The sequence below is a fragment of the Neofelis nebulosa genome, chromosome 8 (assembly GCF_028018385.1).
Source record: "Neofelis nebulosa isolate mNeoNeb1 chromosome 8, mNeoNeb1.pri, whole genome shotgun sequence".
NCBI classification, from domain to species: domain Eukaryota; kingdom Metazoa; phylum Chordata; class Mammalia; order Carnivora; family Felidae; genus Neofelis; species Neofelis nebulosa.
The window spans coordinates 95,989,897-96,009,226 of record NC_080789.1 but is presented as its reverse complement, the minus strand read 5'-3'; the positions used below and the strand labels follow the sequence as shown (position 1 = coordinate 96,009,226).

At 40.2% G+C, this 19,330-nt stretch overlaps 1 protein-coding gene across 2 annotated transcripts in view; it reads right to left on the bottom strand.

The window, feature by feature from the left end:
• Positions 1-19,330, bottom strand: part of GPR19 (G protein-coupled receptor 19) — a 41,085-nt gene that overhangs the window by 19,391 nt on the left and 2,364 nt on the right. For both annotated transcript variants that reach the window (XM_058743637.1, XM_058743636.1), the window contains exon 3: positions 2,744-2,900. The gene's annotated coding sequence lies outside the window, so the exon portion shown is untranslated. The remainder of the gene's footprint in view (positions 1-2,743; positions 2,901-19,330) is intronic.

Below are 19,330 nucleotides of genomic sequence, written 5' to 3'. Positions count from 1 at the left end.
TTTTATTTTTTAATGTAATCTCCACTCCCTACATGAGGCGCAAACTCATGACCCTGAGATCAAGAGTTCCATTCTCTACCAACTGAGCCAGGCAGGTACTCCAAGAGGGATGACTGTTTAAACCCTAGTTACCCTGCTAACTTGAATTCAAATCCTAAGCAAACTTTCAAGATAACCTGAGACAATCTTTTGTACTCAAGTCCTAACTGCCATGGTTTGGAAAAAGTACTGTGGCTCCAATCTACTCTGACACTAAAGATCCCAGGGTTCTCTGGGGGAGGTCCTATAGTCGTGTGAGCTCTTGGCTAAGTGTTCTGGGGACAGGGAGCCACAGCTGATTAGGAGAGGCCTGCCTGGGGCAGGAACTGACCTTCTCATCACATTCAGCCTCAACCCAAGATAAACTATTTCAGTGTTGGGAGATGATGCCAGGCAAAGCATCAGAGTAAAATGAGACCATTAGGGTGCCTCTATATCTAGACACAAATAAAAATATCAGGAGAACCTCATTCTAAAGATAAATAAAATGTCAGGGGGATTGGATATCCCCAGGTAGGAATTTATGAATACTTCTTGAACTCTAGTGTGCTACTGCTTCAGGGTCAGCCTGACTAGCGTATATAAATTTCAGGCATAGTTTTGACTATATGTAGTTGCTAAGTTCTCTCCCACTACACATTCACCTCTTCACTGTCCTCTCTACAAGCACATGCAGCATAAAATAGACGTGGGCCCCTAAACTGGCTCCAGCAGAAAGCTTCTAGAGCTTTCGCAAATATATAGTGTGAGCTTACCATAAACCAGGCCTGGTGCTAAGTGCCAGAAACCCAGTGATGGAAGATACGGTCCCTTCACTCAAGGAGCTCATTTTAGATGACTATAATAGTGTAAAAGTGGTACTTGTCCCAGGGAAACATAGATTTTAGCAGGGATCCAAGGCTTAATATAAAGGACTAAAGTTCAGTATCGTAGGAGACACAATCACTCTTCAAAGTATTCTTCGATGAAACCCTGAAGGGGAATACCTCATTTAGTGAAGAATTTTACAAATTTTAGATTTCTATCCCTTCTCTTCCTCTTTGTATCTTTGACCTAGTAATTGCTCGTAGTTTTTCCATAGCACAGAAGTATGAGATCAGTCATCATTTACTGTCAAGAGCCAAAAGGGAAACTACACAGACAAAAAGAGGAAATCTTTATATTTCAGAAATTTCTAAGAGTTAAGGGAAAAACTTATTTTTCCCTTAAAAACCTAAAATAATTTGTAAAGAGAGTGATCTGTTATTACCTTGCAGTATGATAATATTATTTTAAAGCAATAAATCTAGTCTGTTTGATACCGTAGTTTGTGGTCATAATTTCTAAAGTTTTTAATCTCTTTGTTTTATTTTGAAAACCAAGTTAAGTCCTTTTAAAGATAACATGTTTAGACTGGTCTTATTACTAGGTTCAGAGGATGAAAATATGTTCAGTTCGATTAAAAAAAAAAAAATCAACCATGAGGTAATTCTAGATTTTTTTTGCCTTTAGACATCATTTGGTCACCATAGTAACACAGTACTTTACTACCAAATATCTATACAGCAAAAAGGGAAGAGAAGAACAGGCAATTACTTACTGGTTATTTGGGAGTATAGAATATGACTATTGGGATAATTCAAGATTAAATATAGATTCCACCGGGGATCTATTTTAGCCAGGCAAGCTAATTTGATCTTCTAGTAGCATCAGCTGAACAAAATTTGTAGCCAAATCAACTGTTGACATCATTTGAAATAACACAAGCAGGAAAGAAGCATAGTTTAGTAGTTAAAAATCATGGACTCTGGGGTCAATTTCCTTGGTTCCAAACCCTATTTCTAGGGTTTGCTAGCTGTATGATCTTGGGAATATTCCCTGATTTCTCTGTGCCTTAGTTTCTTCATTACCAAAATGTGGGTACTAATAATACCTCCCTCAGAGGGTTATTATAAAGATTAAATGACTGATTATTTGTGCTTAGAATGATGTCTTGCACATAGCAATAACTTTGTAAGTATTTTTTAAAAGATGAAATAAAATTTAAATTTGCTAACTTCCCTCTTTGTGCTAGGTAGAAATGGTCAAAGATACCAAGATTTAAGTACATAGCAGATTATTTTAGCCTGTAACTTTAGAAGATTCCTTTAAGAACTTCCTGGGAGCCTTATTGATGGCTATTCTGTAAGATTTGGAAGTCAGTAGCACTCTACTATCTAAAACCAGAGCTGGAAATAATCATAAGCTCTCCTTGTATCAGGAACATCAGAAGGAAGACAATTGCACAGCACAAAGAAACAGCACGCCTGCCCGCTCAGGCTCCCTAAGCCACTGCCAATAACCTCTGGGAACATGGGCACAGAATAAGCAAGGGAGGAAACAAGATTTTATTGCCATGACAATGAAATCTAGTTGATTTCAGTAATATTATTTTTTTCTTCTTTCCAGGACTCAAAGAAAAAATCGTTTTCATCAATTAGTACTTTGTTTTACTAATTATCATTGTACAAAATTTCCATCAATTTTTCTTCAACAGGCACTTACTCTGGTAAATTGTTCCTTTTACAGAACTATCTAGGCATCTTTTCTAAACCTGCAACAAATCTAAAGCCCCTAACCAACATCTAAGCCATGACAAAAATCTCTAAATTGCCTGGAAAAAAAAAGGTATTATGTTCTCTAAGCCAAATTTCAGCCGCGATACCACAGGATCCCTAGCGCATACCTTCATCTGGACTTGATTTCAGGGATGGTCTCCTTTGGTCTTCTCCGTCAGGCATAACCCTTGCATAGGAGTTTGGAGAATTCCATAAACCACCAGGAAAGCTTGGGAACACATTCATTTCTGTCCTCTGCCTTCCCCTTGGCTCGTAGCCTGCTTCCTGGTATGAAGACAAGATGACGCTGTACTGGGTTGACGGTTAAACCATCTTCCCGCCCCCAGCCCCACTCTCTTGGTGCCCCTCCCTTATCCTTTCCAAGGCTCTGGAATGTGTCACATGGGAAATGGATCATGTGGTTCAAGGGGGGAATGTGGCCATCTTCTATCTCCCTTCCCCCACTTTTCCTTTCAGGAGCAAAGCAGCAGAAATCTCCGACCTGATTGGCTCTGACCAAAAATCTCCATATGAAAAGGAAAAGACTCAACCAAACCTCCAGCCTTCTCCACTTTCTTTTTTTGTTTTATTTCTCATCTGAACGTTTTATTATGGACATTCAGAGTTGCTTGGTAGTGAGGGAAATGATGCTTTCTTCCCAGCCCCTTTCTTTCTTATTATCAATACCCTAATGTGACAAGGTGTTCCCTAACCTCCGTCTGGAACCCACTTAGCATAACTGAGACAACTGAGTGTTCAGCACCAAGGACAGCATTGCACCCCCTTTGGCGTTCATTAAAGCCATTTGTCTACTTCATTCTCAGGTAAATAAAAATATTTTAAAAATATTTCCCTGAGGTCTTGTGTCTAAATATAAGTCAGACCACATATTTAGGGTCCTGATGTTTCCTACTATCAATTTATTGCTACTTTATAAATACAATTTTTACATATCATTACAAAGACCATCCCATGCGTACCTACCTCCCTGTTGCCATCCCATCACCCATCCCCACCCTTTAGATATGCTCCATGTTTTAGGGGGAGGGGAAATTCTCATAACATAGTTTACTATACACCCATATATCTATGCTCATGAACAAGACAAAATAAAACACAGAAACACACAGGATTTCTTAAGTGTGTATATCAAGATGTCCTTAGCCCCCCATTCCTAGGCCTCAGGCAGGGTTGAATTAGAGAAGCAGGGAGGAAGCCTAGTAGAAACTGTTTTTGTGCAGGGTCTATCCTGCTTTGCTGACGTCCCTGTTGCCATGGTGCTAGGTAACAGCTGAAGGGGATGATTTCTTTCAGAACCGGTCACCATGGGACCCTGCTGACTAAAGAAAGGAAGAGGAAAAAGGACTGAATTGCTGAGGAGGACTTTCAATTAGCATTTTCAGAGCCAAATTTACCTAATGGGCCCTTTCCTTATTAAATTGTTGCTGACCCTAAATCCTAAAAGGATTCTAGAAATTAGTATGGACACTGTGATGCTAACTCCCTCCATACTCCTCTGCTTTTTTCCCTAAAAATCTATTTAGGTGCAACTGAATGAAAATGCCAGCTTCACAGGGTGACTGTGGAGTGCCATCACAGAGTTGGGGGAAGGACACAGGAATCTATATTTTTCTCAGGTTGGGACTTCTGATTTTTACAAAGCCATTCATCTTAAGTCCTAACAGCCTTAACTTTACAACCACACCTGATTGTTGACACAAGGAACAATTTGTGAATGTTTTACAATGTTATAGGAGAAAGCACAAATATTTTTGAATGTGAGTTGCTGAATGATATTAAATAAAAATAAATTTGATTAAAGTCAATCCTTTGGATAGAATTTGGGCTACCTCCACCAGGAATTTAAGCAAGCTCTACGTTTATGTCATTAGGCTGGCATATAACTGATTGTTTCTAACTCAGAGTCCTTACCATGGCAATTCTAGATATTTATATTGGGGGACAGAAATACTTTCAAAAATTTTCTTAATGTTTATTTTTGAAAGAGAGACAGAGTGTGAGCGGGGAGGGGCAGAGAGAGAGGGAGAAACAGAATCCAAACCAGGTTCCAGGTTCCAAGCTGTCAGTGCAGAGCCCGATGCAGGGCTCAAACCCACAAACCGTGAGACCATGACCCAAGCCGAAGCCAGATGCTTAACCGACTGAGCCACCAAGGCACCCTGGCAGAAATACTTCTAATGTGCAGGAATGCAAACTCTGTTAAAAAAAAAAAAAAAAAAAAAAAGAGGCTGCACAAGGAAGCTGGAGTATAATTTCAAGAAATCAAAATTCCTTCCTGGCTCAACATTCACAGCTTAAGATGTATTTACTTCTTTTATTTTAGGAGAAGAGCCAGGTTAATTCGTTTTTCTAAATAAGACGGAGAATTTCAACTTGGCTAATTCTAATGCTTGTAAGCTTTCAGAAAATTCATTTATCAGGAAAGCCGATAGGTGTTTGAAGAAATTCTTAGAAAGCCAGCAGGACGGTGACTTAGATATCATCTATCTTTTCTTAGTCAATAACAATAATGAGAACAGCAAGAAAAACAGCTAATGTTTAACATGTCCCAGTTATTTAGTACATGTCATTTAATCCTCCTCCCAAACCATGAGACAGGTACTCTTACAGACTTTCTTGTTTTATAGAAGTGACTGAGGCTTAAAGAGGATAAGTAATGTGCCCCAAACTACACAGCTACTTAGCGTGGGAATAAGGATTTGGAACTATTTAATCTGACTCCAGAGCAGGCACACTATACTATACTATTCTGCATCATGAATAATGGACTAGACTAAAATTACTTGTCAATTGATTGCAATGTGATTCACTACTAAGGGCCTCTGACAGGAGAAATTAAAAAGATTGCTTTAAATTATTTGAGACCAGGGCACCTGGCTCAGTCAGTTAAGCATCAAACAATTGATTTTGGCTCAGGTTATGATCTCATGGTTTGTGGGATCAAGCCCTGCATTGGGCTCTGTGCTGATGGCACAGGGCCTGCTTGGGATTCTCTCCCTTTCTCTGCCTCTCCCCTGCTTGCATGCTCTCTCTCTTTCAAAATAAATAAAAATAAACTTAAAAAAAAATCATGAACTTTCTGATTGCTTTAAACCAAATCGAAAGCAAACTACTGTCCAACTGTCTGAGAGATTTATTAAAATAGTTTTCTTAAGGGGCACCTGGGTAGCTCCGTCAGTTAAGCATCCAACTTCAGCTCAGGTCATGATCTCGCGGTTTGTGAGTTTGAGCCCTGTGTCAGGCTCTGTGCTGACAGCTCAGAGCCTGGAGCCTGCTTCCAATTCTGTGTGTGTGTCTCTCTCTCTGCCCCTCCCCTGCTTTCGCTCTGTCTCTCTCTCCCTAGCAAAAATAAACATTAAAAAATTTTTTTAAAATAGTTTTCTTAAAACAGAGCTCTTTTTACAAAAGAATGCCAGCTAATGAGTGCAAAGTATAATAGTTAGGAGCAGCCCTCAATGAAATAACCTATTCAGTAAAGGACCAAAATGGGTATTCAAACTATTAAATGAGGACAGATTGTTTGTAGATGATTTGCAAACTGCAAAGGCAAATGTATTCTGGAAGCGGGGGGGGGGGGGGGGGGTTGGTCACCATCTTGACTATGCCACCAAACAACTTGCAATTATGTGCCAACATGAAGCAATGTGAACTACCCAATATTACTAATGAAGTACTCTTTCATAAAATGTTCAACCTGAATCTAAACAAACTTCTATTCATAGCGTCTAGTTTTTTTTTAAGGGCAGGCGTTGGAGAACAAGTCATAAGATGTTATGAGGAAATAATCAGCCAAATCGAGAATACAGACTATTCTACAAGGGAGCTTATCTAGACTTATCAAAAGTCAATGTCATGAAATGAAAATAAAACAGGGGCACCTGGGTGGCACAGTCGGTTAAGCATCTAACTTTTGATCTTGGTTCAGGTCATGATCTCATAGTTCATGAGTTCCATCCCCATATCGGGCTCAGCACAGAGTCTGCTTGGGATTTTGTCTTTCTTTCTCTCTGCCCCTTCCCTGTTTGTGCACACATGCTCTCTCTCAAAAGAAATAAAAAAAAACAAAAACAAAAAAAAAACAGGTGTGCTGCTTGAAGGGTGTGCTGTTACAGATTAAAAGAGACTAAAGACCACAGTTGCAAAGGATATGATTTGCTGACGTGCTGACTGGGGAGGGAGAGAGAATGGAAATAAGTAGCTATAAAATATTTTTGGGAGGCATCTGGGTGGCTCAGTCAGCTTGAGCATCTGACTTTTGATATCAGCTCAGGTCATGATTGCTTAGTGTGGAGACTGCTTGAGTTTCTTTCTCTCTTTCTACCTCTGCCCTTCTTCTCCATTCCCATTCTCTTCCTCTAATAAAAATTAATTAATTAATTAAAAATATTTTGGGGACAATTGGTGAAATTTCCATTGTGAAATGGATATTAGATGACATCACAGAATTGTTATTTATATTAGGTGTAGGAAATGGTTTATAGGAGAATTTTTTTATTCTTAGGAAATGCTTAAGTATTCAGGATAAAGTGTCAAGACGAATGCAAGTTACCTTCAAATAGTTCAACAACAAGAAAATATATGTATGTATATATACAGAAAATGTGAGAAAATATGGCAAAACAATACAATTGGTGAATCTAGGGGAAGAGTGTATGGGTGTTTATTGTACTTAAACTTTGTCATCTGAATAAAAAAGTAGTAAATACTGTTCTATGCTAGAACAAGGACATGCCACATGGAGTCTGTCCCTTTCCAGGTCAGGTTTAGTGAGAAAGAAAGTGAGATAAAGGAGAATAAAGCAGTCAGAAAACTGGACTTGACCTCTTTCTAGGACGAAGTTGGATATGAGTGTACTCATTTTCTACTGTGGCTATAACAAATTATCACAAACTTAGTGGCTTAAAACAACACAAATATTAAAGTTTTATAGCTTAGAAATCTGACATGGGTCTTACTGGACTAAAATCATGGTGATGGCAGGGCTGCATTCCTTTCTGGAGGCTACAGAGACAGAATCTATTTCCTTACCTTTTCCAGCCCCCCACATTCCTTGGCTCGTAGCCCTCTCACTCCATCTTTAAAACCAACAACTTTGTACCTCTCTAACCATTATTCCACAGTCACATCTCCCTTTGATTCTGACCTCAGACTGAAAAGGTTCTTTTAAGGACCAATGTCATTAGATTGGGCCCACTCAGATAATCTCCCCTTTCAAGGTCCTTAACCTAATTGTATCTACAAAGTCCCTTTTGCTTTGTAAGGTAACATATTCACAGGTTCCAGGGGTTGGGACATGGACATCATTAGGGAGCCCTTATTCTGCATACCACAGTGAATTGCCTCCATGTTGAGAGGATCTCTACCATTGCTCCTCTTTGGGGACCACTGCCCAGGTCCCTCATACCACACTCTGCACTTTCCATAGCTATTTGGGCCAATGGCAAGTCTCCAACAGTGTAGTCAGACAGAGATAGAGCAGTCAACTATCCCAAGCTGTTCCTATTCCCTTGAAGCATGGATGCTGAACTAACAGCCAGGGGGCTACCATGGACAGATGAGGTGATTCCATAGCATGGGCCAAGAAGAAGCTTGGGGAGGTAGCCAGTACTCCCTGGGAACTTTGCCTGAAGCCAAAAATGGGCCATGAATTCACCAGCTCCAGGCTTCAGCATCACAGGCCAGCAGATTCCCCGGTGATCAGGCCAACAAGGGACATCATGCCAGAAAACTGCCAGTACATACTCTAGATCCAGAATGAAGCCAGGGGATTCCATCTCTCATCAATTCCACAAGAATGTGTACGTTACCCTTCCCCACCCCCCATACAAATGGACGTTATCTTCAGAGAAGATGCAAGAACTCCTTGGAAGGCATTGTGAAACATGAAACATATTCTATCCAAAGGAGACTTATACTACTTAAAGGAATTGTTCAATGAAATTGAACTATATCTGAGACTGAATTAGACACTTAGGGTTTTTTTTTTCCCTGTAACCTAACAATGGTTTTAAAATATGATAGGACTCCCTTCAAATGGTGATACCTAATACTACTCCCCTTGAATGTGGACCTGACTTAGTAGCCTATTTCCAATGAAAAGAATGTGGCAGAAGGGATTCTATGTACCTTCTAAAGCCGGGTCATAATAAGGATAGTTTCTGCCTGGCTCGCTAACTACTTGGACTGTTCATTCTGGAGGAAGCCAGCTACCATGTCAGGACATTCAAGCTATCTTATGAAGGGGCCCACATATGGAAAACAGGCCTCTCACCAACCAGCACCAAGGAGCAACCATGAGTGAGTTGCCATGGCAGCAGATCCTCCAGCCCTAGTCAGGTGACTGCAGTTCTCATCAATATTAGGACTGCAACCATGTTTGACACCCGAAGCCAGAACTGCTCAGCTGAGTTGCTCCCAAATTCCTGACCCATGGAAATTATGAGATGTTTATTATTGTTTCAAGTTACTATGTTTTGAGGTATTTTGTTATATAGTAATAGATAACTAATACACAAGTGAAAACTCTGGAAAAAACAAGATACCTATTCTTTCTTGGCATAGCTGATTAATAAGTTAAATTAAGTGTCCCTACTACATATGTGTATGTTCCTTATACAGAAGTTATGTGGTTTCATTAAGTCAAGACACTAGGAAGGGGAGAAACAATTAGCCACTTAACAGTGTTGTCTGGGGGAAGAAAAGCTAAGTCGATGGAAGTAGGTTATAAAGACTCAGAAGAACTGTAGGGAATTCTAGAACAGGAAGACAGACCTAAGACGGGACTGAAACAAGTGACCAGAAAGCTGTCAGAGCCAAGACTGGCACCGACTCTACCTCTTTCTCTATGAGGCTACAATGCCTATCATCTCTTACTTTCTCATCATCAGCTATGTTCACCTGCTTCTCTCTTTTTTAAAATTCGTATTTATGTATTTATTTTGAGAGAAAGAGAGAGTGTGCACATGTGTGAGGGAGAGAAAATTCCAAGCAGGCACCATGCTGTTAGCACAGAGCTCAATGTGGGGCTTAATCTCACGAACTGTGAGATCATGACCTGAGCTGAAATCAAGAGTTGGATGTTTAATTGCCTGAGCCACCCAGGTGCCCCACACCTGCTTCTCTTTTGGTATCAGTTCATCCTGCTTTACATTGCATTACTGGCCCCCAAATGGCTGGTCCCAACAGGCCCAGCTGGCTCTGAAATGTACACAACCTTACCAGTTCAATGTTCCTATCTAAGTAACCCAATTTCCGTTAAAAACAAACTACCATATAATCTAGCAATCCCATTTCTGGGAATATCTCTATCTCTAAAGGAAATAAAATCAGTATAAATAAATAAATAAATAAAATAAATAAATAAATAAATAATAAATAAATAAATATAAATAAATAAATAAATAAATAAAAGATAACTGCATTCCAGGTTCACGAAGCATCATTCACAGTAGTCAAGATATGGAAACAATCTCAGTGTCTGTCAATAAATGAATGGATAAAGAAAATATGATACAGACTTCAGAAGATGACAGAGAAGTAGGAGGACTGGGATTTCCCTCGTCCCTCAAACACAGCTGTATTGAGGCCAGAACACTTGAAACACCCAGGAAATCTATCTGCAGAGTGACAGAAAAATCTCCACAGGTGGAGGGAGACAGCTTGCCCAGACAGAGGTGCGTGTAGGTGAATTGGGGGACATATAACAGAGTGGGCACGGAGGGGAGGGATCCCCTTATGTGGAGAGACAAAGGGGAGAGAAAGAGAAGCTGTATATTGTGGTTGTGTGTTAGGACGAGAGAAAAACATCTCCAGATCACAGACTGAGGAACGAGAAATACAGAGTACCAGTCTTTACTTTGTAAACAGCCTTAGGAGCTGAAGATCCTAATTTTCAAAAGTGTGCGATTTTCTCCAAACAACACCTAGGGGTGGGGAGCCAGCCCCAGAGCTTGGTAGCAATCTCAGGGGCACACTGGAAGAGAATAATCCCCTTCCTGGAGTACTGTGGGAAGAGGGGTTATTGCCCCGCCAAGGACCAAAGAGTCTGCAGGCGCCCAACATGTTGGGAGAGTGGAGTAGCGCTACCCCAGAACGGGGTTGCATGGTGCAGGATCGTTTAAAAACAGGTGCTGAATCCCAGCCCACTGCCTAGGAGGTGTGGGAGACTGTGGAGCAGGATAGGCTGACCACTGGGACTACTCTGTGAGGACCGCCTAAACCGTGTGGTTTGAGACACTGGTCAAGGGAGGAGAGATTGGGGTGTTACCATTTTTATCTCCATTACCAACATGGTGGGGCTTCAGAGAACAGGACAGCAGCCCCCAGTGGAGGCGGGACCTGCTTCCTAGAGAGATTGACACTGACCCAAACCAAGCAGCATCTCATCCAGACCAGCACAGCCGCAGGTCCCAGGCACCAACAGACAACTGTCCTGTGGTTTTGTATGTTAGTCTGTTGCTCTTTTTTTTCCCTCTTTTCTTTCTTTCCTTTTCTTTTTCTTTTTACCCTCTTCTCTCTTTTTTTTTTTTTTTCCTTTAGAATCAGGCTCATAGTTTCTGCTTTGATTTTTGGTCAATTCTTATTATATATTTTTTTTCTTTATTTTTTTTCTTTCTCTTTGTTGGTTTTTTTAATCAGGCATTTTTACTCTATTCCTTTATACCTCTTCTATACCTCCTTCTTTATTTTCCTTTCTCTGGATTAAGCCTTAAAGTTTCTTTGATTCTCTGCTTGGTCTTTTTTTTTTTTTTTTTTTTTTTTTTTTTTGCCCCTTTCATTTTTCTCCTCGTATGAGATCAGGTCGCCTGCCCGTTCCTTTTTTCCAGAGTTACTTCAACAAAAAATTAAAGCATACCTGATGGAAAGTCTAAACAATCCACTACTACGAGTAAGGAGGAGCTTTGTAGAAGACTGACCAGTGGGATAGAGCAGGCAATACACAACAACAGAGAGCACTGACACACTCCAAAAATACTTCCTGAAGTTCCAAGCCCTGGACAGTGTATGACCCCTTTTTAATATAGTATTACTTGCAGGTGCAGGACATATAACAAGCTATTAAAGCATGTAAAAGACAGAAAACTAGCCAAAATGATGAAACAGAAGAATTCTCCTCAAAAGAAATTCCAGGAAGAAATGACAGTCAGAGAACTGCTTAAAACATATAAAATATATATCTGAACAAGAATTTAGAATAACAGTCATAAGACTAATAGCTGGGCTTGGAAAAATCATAGAAGACAGCAGAGAATCTATTGCTGCAGAGATCAAAGACCTAAGAAATAGTCATGATGAATTAAAAAATGCTATAAATGAGATGCAAAATAAACTAGGTGCAGTGACAGTGAGGACAGAAGAAGCAGAGGAGAGAACAGGTGAAATAGAAAATAAAATTATGGAAAATGATGAAGCTGAAAAAAAGAGGGAAAGGAAGTTACTACACCACAAGGGGAGAATTAGAGACCTAAGCGATTCAATGAAATGAAATAATATCCATATCATAGGAGTTCTAGAAGAAGAGAGAAAGGGGCAAAAGGTTTATTTGAACAAATTATAGCTGAGAACTTTCCTAATCTGGGGAAAGAAACAGGCATCCAAGTATAAGAGACACAGAGAACTCCCTTCGAAAACAACAAAAAAAGGTCAACACCATGACATATCATACTGAAACTGGCAAAATACAAAGATAACAAGAGAATTCTGAAAGCAGCTAGGGACAAATGGGCCTTAACCTACAAGGATAGATACATAAGGGTAGTAGCAAACCTGTCCACTGAAATTTGGCAGGCCAGAAGGGAGTGGCAGGAAATATTCAACATACTTAATCCTTTATCCAGCAAGGCTGTCATTCAAAATAGAAGGAAAGATAAAGACTTTCCCAAACAAAAACTGAAGGAGTTCACAACCACTAAACCAGCCCTGCAGGAGATCCTAAGGGGGACTCTGTGAGTGGAATGCTGCAAAGGACCAGAGATATCACCACAAGCATAAAACCTACAGATAACACAATGACACTAAATCCATGTATTTCAATAATCACCCTGAATGTAAATGGACCAAATGCCCCAATCAAAAGACATAGGGTATCAGAATGGATAAAAAAAACAAGATCCATCTATATTCTGCCTATAAGAGACTCATTTTACACCTGAGGACACCTGCAGATTGAAAGTGAGGAGATGGAGAACTATCATGCTACTAGACAGCGAAAGAAAGCCAGAATAGCCATACTTATATCAGACAAACTAGACTTTAAAACAAAGATTGTAACAAGAGATGAAGAAGGGCATTATAACTAAGGGGTCTATCCATTTAGAAGATCTAACCATTGTAAATGTTTACATCCCCAACATGGAGGCACCCAAATATATATATCAGTTAATTACAAACATAAATAAATGTATAGATAATAATAGTGATTGTAGGGGACTTCAATACTCCACTTACAACAATGGACGGATCGGGGCGCCTGGGTGGCGCAGTCGGTTAAGCGTCCGACTTCAGCCAGGTCACGATCTCGCGGTCCGTGAGTTTGAGCCCTGCGTCAGGCTCTGGGCTGATGGCTCGGAGCCTGGAGCCTGTTTCCGATTCTGTGTCTCCCGCTCTCTCTGCCCCTCCCCCGTTCATGCTCTGTCTCTCTCTGTCCCAAAAATAAAAAACGTTGAAAAAAAAAAATTAAAAAAAAAACAAAAAACAATGGACGGATCACGTAGGCAGAAAAATAAATAAGGAAACAACAGTCCTGAACGACATATTAGACCAGATGGACTTAACAGATATATTCACAACTTTCCATCTAAAAGCAGCAGAATACACATTCTTCTCAAGTGACATGGAACATTCTCCAAAATAGATCACATACTGGGTCACAAAACAGCCCTCAACAAATATAAAAGGATTGAGATCATACTATATATATTTTCAGATCACAACTTGAAACCAACCACAAGAAAAAATTTGGAAAGCCCCTAAATACATGGAGGTTAAAGAATATCCTACTAAAGAATGAATGGGTCAACCAGGAAATTAAAGAATAATTTTAAAAATATATGGAAACAAATGAAAATGAAAACACAACAGTCCAAACCCTTTGGGATGCAGCACAGGCAGGCCTAAGATACACTGCAATCCAAGAAGTAAGAGAGGTTCTGGGGCACCTGGGTGGTTCAGTTGGTTAAGTGTCCGACTTTAGTTCAGGTCACGATCTCACGGTGTGTGAGTCTGAGCCCTACATCGGGCTCTGTGCTGACAGTTCAGAGCCTGGAGCCTGCTTTGGATTTTGTGTCTCCCTCTCTCATTGCCCCTTCCCCACTTGCATTCTCGGTCTCTCAAAAATGAATGTTAAAAAATAAAAAGTAACGAAGGTCTCAAATACAGAACCTAATTTCACACCTAAAGGAGGAAGCAGAAAAGAAAGCCCAAAGCCAGCAGAAGAGAAATAATAAAGATCAGAACAGAAATAAACAACAACATAGAATCCAAAAACAAAACAAAACAGATCAATGAATCTAAGAGCTGGTTTTTTGAAAGAATAAACAAAATTGATAAACCCGTAGCCAAACTTCTCAAAAAGAAAAGAGAGAGGACCCAAATAGATAAAATCATGAATGAAACAGGAGAGATTACAACGAACACCTCAGAAATACAAACAATTAGTAGAAAATACAATGCAAAATTATATGCCAAAAAACTGGACAACCTGGAAGAAATGGACAAATTCCTAGACACTCACACACTACCAAAACTCAAACAGGAAGAAATAGAAAATTTGAATAGACCCATAACCAGCGAAGAAATTGAATAGGTTATCAAAAATCTGCCAACAAATAAAAGTCCTGGGCCAGATGGCTTCACAGGGGAATTCTACCAGACATTTAGAGCAGAGTTAATACCTATTCTTCTCAAGCTGTTCCAAAAAGTAGAAACGGAAGGAACGCTTCCAGATTGATTCTATGAAGCCAGCATTACCTTGATTTCCAAACCAGACAAGACCCCACTAAAAAGGAGAATTACAGCCAATATCCCTGATGAACACAGATGCAAAAATTCTCAACACGATACTGGCAAATCGAATTCAACAGTATATTAAAAAAATTATTCACCAAGATCAAGTAGGATTCATTCCTGGGCTGCAGAGCTGGTTCAATATTCGCAAATCAATCAACGTGACACATCACATTAATAGAAGGATAAGAACCATATGATCCTGTCAATAGATGCAGAAAGAGCATTTGACAAAATACAGCATCGTTTCTTAATAAAAACCCTCAAGAAAGTCAGGATAGAAAGTACATAACTTAACATCATAAAAGCCATATATGAAAGTCCCACAGCTAATAACATCCTGAGAGCTTCCCCCTGAGATCGGTAACATGACAGAGATGTCTACTCTCACCACTGTTGTTTAACATAGTGTTGGAAGTCCTAGCCTCAGCAATCAGACAACAAAACAAAATAAAAGGCATCCAAATTGGCAAAGAAGTCAAACTTTCACTCCTCACAGATGACATGATACTCTACATGGAAAACCTGAAAGATTTCACAAAAAAAACTGCTAGAACCGATACACGAATTCAGCAAAGTCGCAGGATATAAAATCATTGTAAAGATATTGGTTGCATTTCTATACACTAATAGTGAAGCAACAGAAAGAGATATCAAGGAATCAATCCCATTTACAATTGCACTAAGAACCATAAAATACCTAGGAATAAACCTAACCAAAGAGGTAAAAGATGTGTATGCTGAAAACTATAGAAAGCTTATGAAAGAAACTGAAGAACACACAAAGAAATGGAAAAACATTCCATGCTCACGGACTGGAGAAACAAATATTGTTAAAATGTCTATACTGCACATTCAATGGAAACCCTATCAAAAAAGCACAAGAATTCTTCACAGAGCTAAAACAAACAATCCTAAAATTTGTACGGAACCACAAAAGAGCCCGAATAGCCAAAGTAATGTTGAAAAAGAAAAACAAAGCTGAAGGCAAAACAATTCCAGACTTCAAACAGGCAACAACCTCTTTGAACTCAGCCACAGCATCTTCTTACTAGACATGTCTTTGGAGGCAAGGGAAACAAAAGCAAAATGAACTATCTGGGACCTCATGAAGATAAAAAACTTTTGCACAGAGAAGGAAACAATCAACAAAACTTAAAGGCAATTGATGGAATGGGAGAAGATATTTGCAAATGACATGGCAGACAAACAATTAGTATCCAAAATCTATAAAGAACTTATCAAACTCATTGGGGCGCCTGGGTGGCTCAGTCGGTTAAGCGCCCGACTTCAGCTCAGGTCATGATCTCGTGGTCCATGAGTTCAAGCCCCGCGTCAGGCTCTGTGCTGACTGCTCAGAGCCTGGAGCCTGTTTCAGATTCTGTGTCTCCCTCTCTCTCTGACCCTCCCCTGTTCATGCTCTGTGTCTCTCTGTCCCAAAAATAAATAAACGTTAAAAAAAAATTTTTTTTAAAGAACTTATCAAACTCAATACCCAAAAAACAAATAATCCAGTGAAGAAATGGGCAAAAGGCATGAACAGACACTTTTCCAAAGAAGACATCCAGATGGCTAACAGACACATGAAAAGATGCTCAACATCACTCATCATCAGGAAAATATAAATCAAAACCACAATGAGTTACCACCCCACACCTGTCAGAATGGCTAAAATTAACAACTCAGGAAACAACAGACGTTGGTGACGATGTGGAGAAAAGGAAACACTTTTGCACTGCTGGTGGGAATGCAAACTGGTGCAGCCACTCTAGAAAACAGTATGGAGATTCCTCAAAATATTGAAAACAGAGCTACCCTATGACCTAGCAATTGCCCTACAGGGTATTTATCCAAAGGATATAAAAATGCAGATCTGAAGGGGCACACCCCCCCCCCCCCCAGTGTTTATAGCAGCACTATTGACAATAGCTAAAGTATGGAAAGAGACCAAATGTCCACTGACTGATGAGTGGATAAAGAAGATGTGGTATATATACAATGGAATATTACTTGGCGACCAAAGAGAATGAAATCATACCATTTCATGGATGGTATTGGAACATATTATGCTAAGCAAAATAAGTTGGTCAGAGAAAGACAAATATATGATTTCACTCATATGTGGAATTTAAGAAACAAAACAGATGAACATAGGGGAAGGGAAGGAAAAATAAGATAAAAACAGAGAGGGAGGCAAACCATAAGAGACTCTTAAATACAGAGAACAAACTGAGGGTTGCTGGAGGGGTGTTGAGTGGGGGGGAATGGGCTAAATGAGTGATGGGTATTAAGGAGGGCACTTGTTGGGATGAGCACTGGGTGTTATATGTAGGTGATAAATCACTAAATTCTATTCCTCAAACCATTATTACACTGTATGTTAACTGACTTGGATTTAAATAAAATTAAAAAAATAAAAATCTAAAAGCAAAGTAGGTGCTCAACAATAATGTTCCAGCACATTGAACAAACATGACTTTTGGGGACTGACTTAAGACAACTTAATTTTTATTCTCCACTGTCCATCTAAAAACACTCTGCAGGGGTTGGGTCTTCTCCCATCCCCAAAAGAAAACCTGGGCAGTCCCATCCTTTTTCTGCTCTCTTTTAGGTAAAAATAGCAATTAAAATATCCAGTCCTGTATATTAGTCACGATTTGCCCCTTAACTTAAAGTCCAGGCTTTCCCCCTCCCCCCTGTTTGTGCCTGCTACAGATAGGGAAGCTTACATTTTGGGTAAGAGTGTGCCACCTCTCTCTCCCTGATTTGTTTGTCTAGCGGCATTCCAAGAACTTCACTCAAATATCCTTTTTGAGACCCCTTTCCCAGTCACCACCTTGCCTTTTTATGCCCTTGATAAGGGTGAGCATTCCAGAATACTCTAATCCATTCTCACCCCCGTATAAATTGCGGAAGCCCTACCGAGTGGTCTGTCTGTGGTATTTCTTGTCATAGAATCTCAGGTAGGTAGCACTCCTATTTTCACATATTTAAAAAAACTTTTTTTAATGTTTATTTATTTTTGAGAGACAGAGGCAGAGCATGAGTGGGGGAGGGACAGAGAGAGGGAGACACAGGATCCAAAGCAGGCTCCAGGCTCTGAGCTGTCAGCACAGAGCCCAACGCAGGGCTCAAACCCACGAACCATGAGGTCATGACCTGAGCCAAAGTTGGACGCTTAACCGACTGAGCCACCCAGGTGCCCCTTCACATATTTTTATAACAGTTGGACTAAACTGTCACTGCTTGGGATTTTTCTATTTCTAACTTTCAACATACTTCCCTCCTTAACCAGAGTTCCCTATCCTCCTACCCCATTCCACTCCTCGCTTCTGCTTCATAACCTCTATTGACCCCTGGAGAGTCTCTGACTCCCTTCTCTCCTTACCTAGCCAATAATGTTGAGCCATTTCCCCAATGCTCTTGCAAATGACTAGACAAACGAATTGCTTCTCAAGAAAAGGGACCCGATTAAAGACAGGTTACCTTATGTGGCAGAAGATATTTCTGGCCATTACTGCTACATTTGGAGTTAGCCATCCAAAGACTGAAGTAATAAGGTGGTTTCAACTTCTGAATCACTTATATCCCTAGAAGCAAGAGTTGTCCTACTAAAAAGTCACTTATCTCTTAGAAGCTCAAATTCTTGACCCAGACATGCCATCCCTCCTGTTCCAAGTGATTTTCTATTCACTAAAAGGCTACAAAAATAGGCTTACATCTCACCTTTGTCATCTGTTACTACCAACAAAACTACTTGTGTAGTCAAAGCAGCCACAACCCTGATAGGATTCATGGCCAATGGCCTGCTGCATACTTCCCCACATGCACCTTCACATCATACACTTCAGTGAGGCCATGATGCCCCCCTGACCCCGAACTAATGGAGCAGAGTCAGGAAGGTAACCCCACCCCACTACAGACATCAGCCCAAGATTTACCACATGGTAAAGCAATAAAGACATCATCATCTGCGTTGCCTGTCCTAGATCAAAAAATCAACTTGGGAGGCTCGAAGTCCTCTCTCTCTACAGCAAGACCCATTTATTCCTGGGGCCTATATTATTGACCTCATCACTTTCCTCTCCCCAAATCAAGATGCTTACCACACTCTTCTCATAGTGTCCTCTTTCCTGAATATAGCTCACTATGCCCTACTCATTTGCCCATCTCAGGCACTAGCCTTTATTCCTCTAGAAATTTTTCAAATATATAGCTATACAGATGGGTAGTCTTAAACCACAAGTCTAATTTTCTTTTTCTTCTAGAGAGAACTCTTAAAGCAGTGGTTCTTTTCTTTTTTAATGTTTATTTATTTTTTGAGAGAGACAGAGTGCAAGTGGGGGAGGGACAGAGAGAGAGGGAGACACAGACTCTGAAACAGGCTCCAGGCTCCAAACCATTAGCACAGAGCCCAACGTGGGGCTCAAAACCACAAATCACAAGACCATGACCTGAACCAAAGTGAGACGCCCAACTGACGGAGCCACCCAGGTGCCCCTTAAAGCAGTGGTTCTTAACTTTAGTAGCAAAATGAAGAGCTTTAAAAAGTACTGATGTCCAGACCCCACTACCAGAGATTCTGATTTATAATTGGTCTAGAATGAAGCCTCGGGATTTTTTTAAACCTCCCCAGATGATTCTAATGTGAAAGCAACATAGAGAACCTCTCTTAAATACAGATGGCCCAA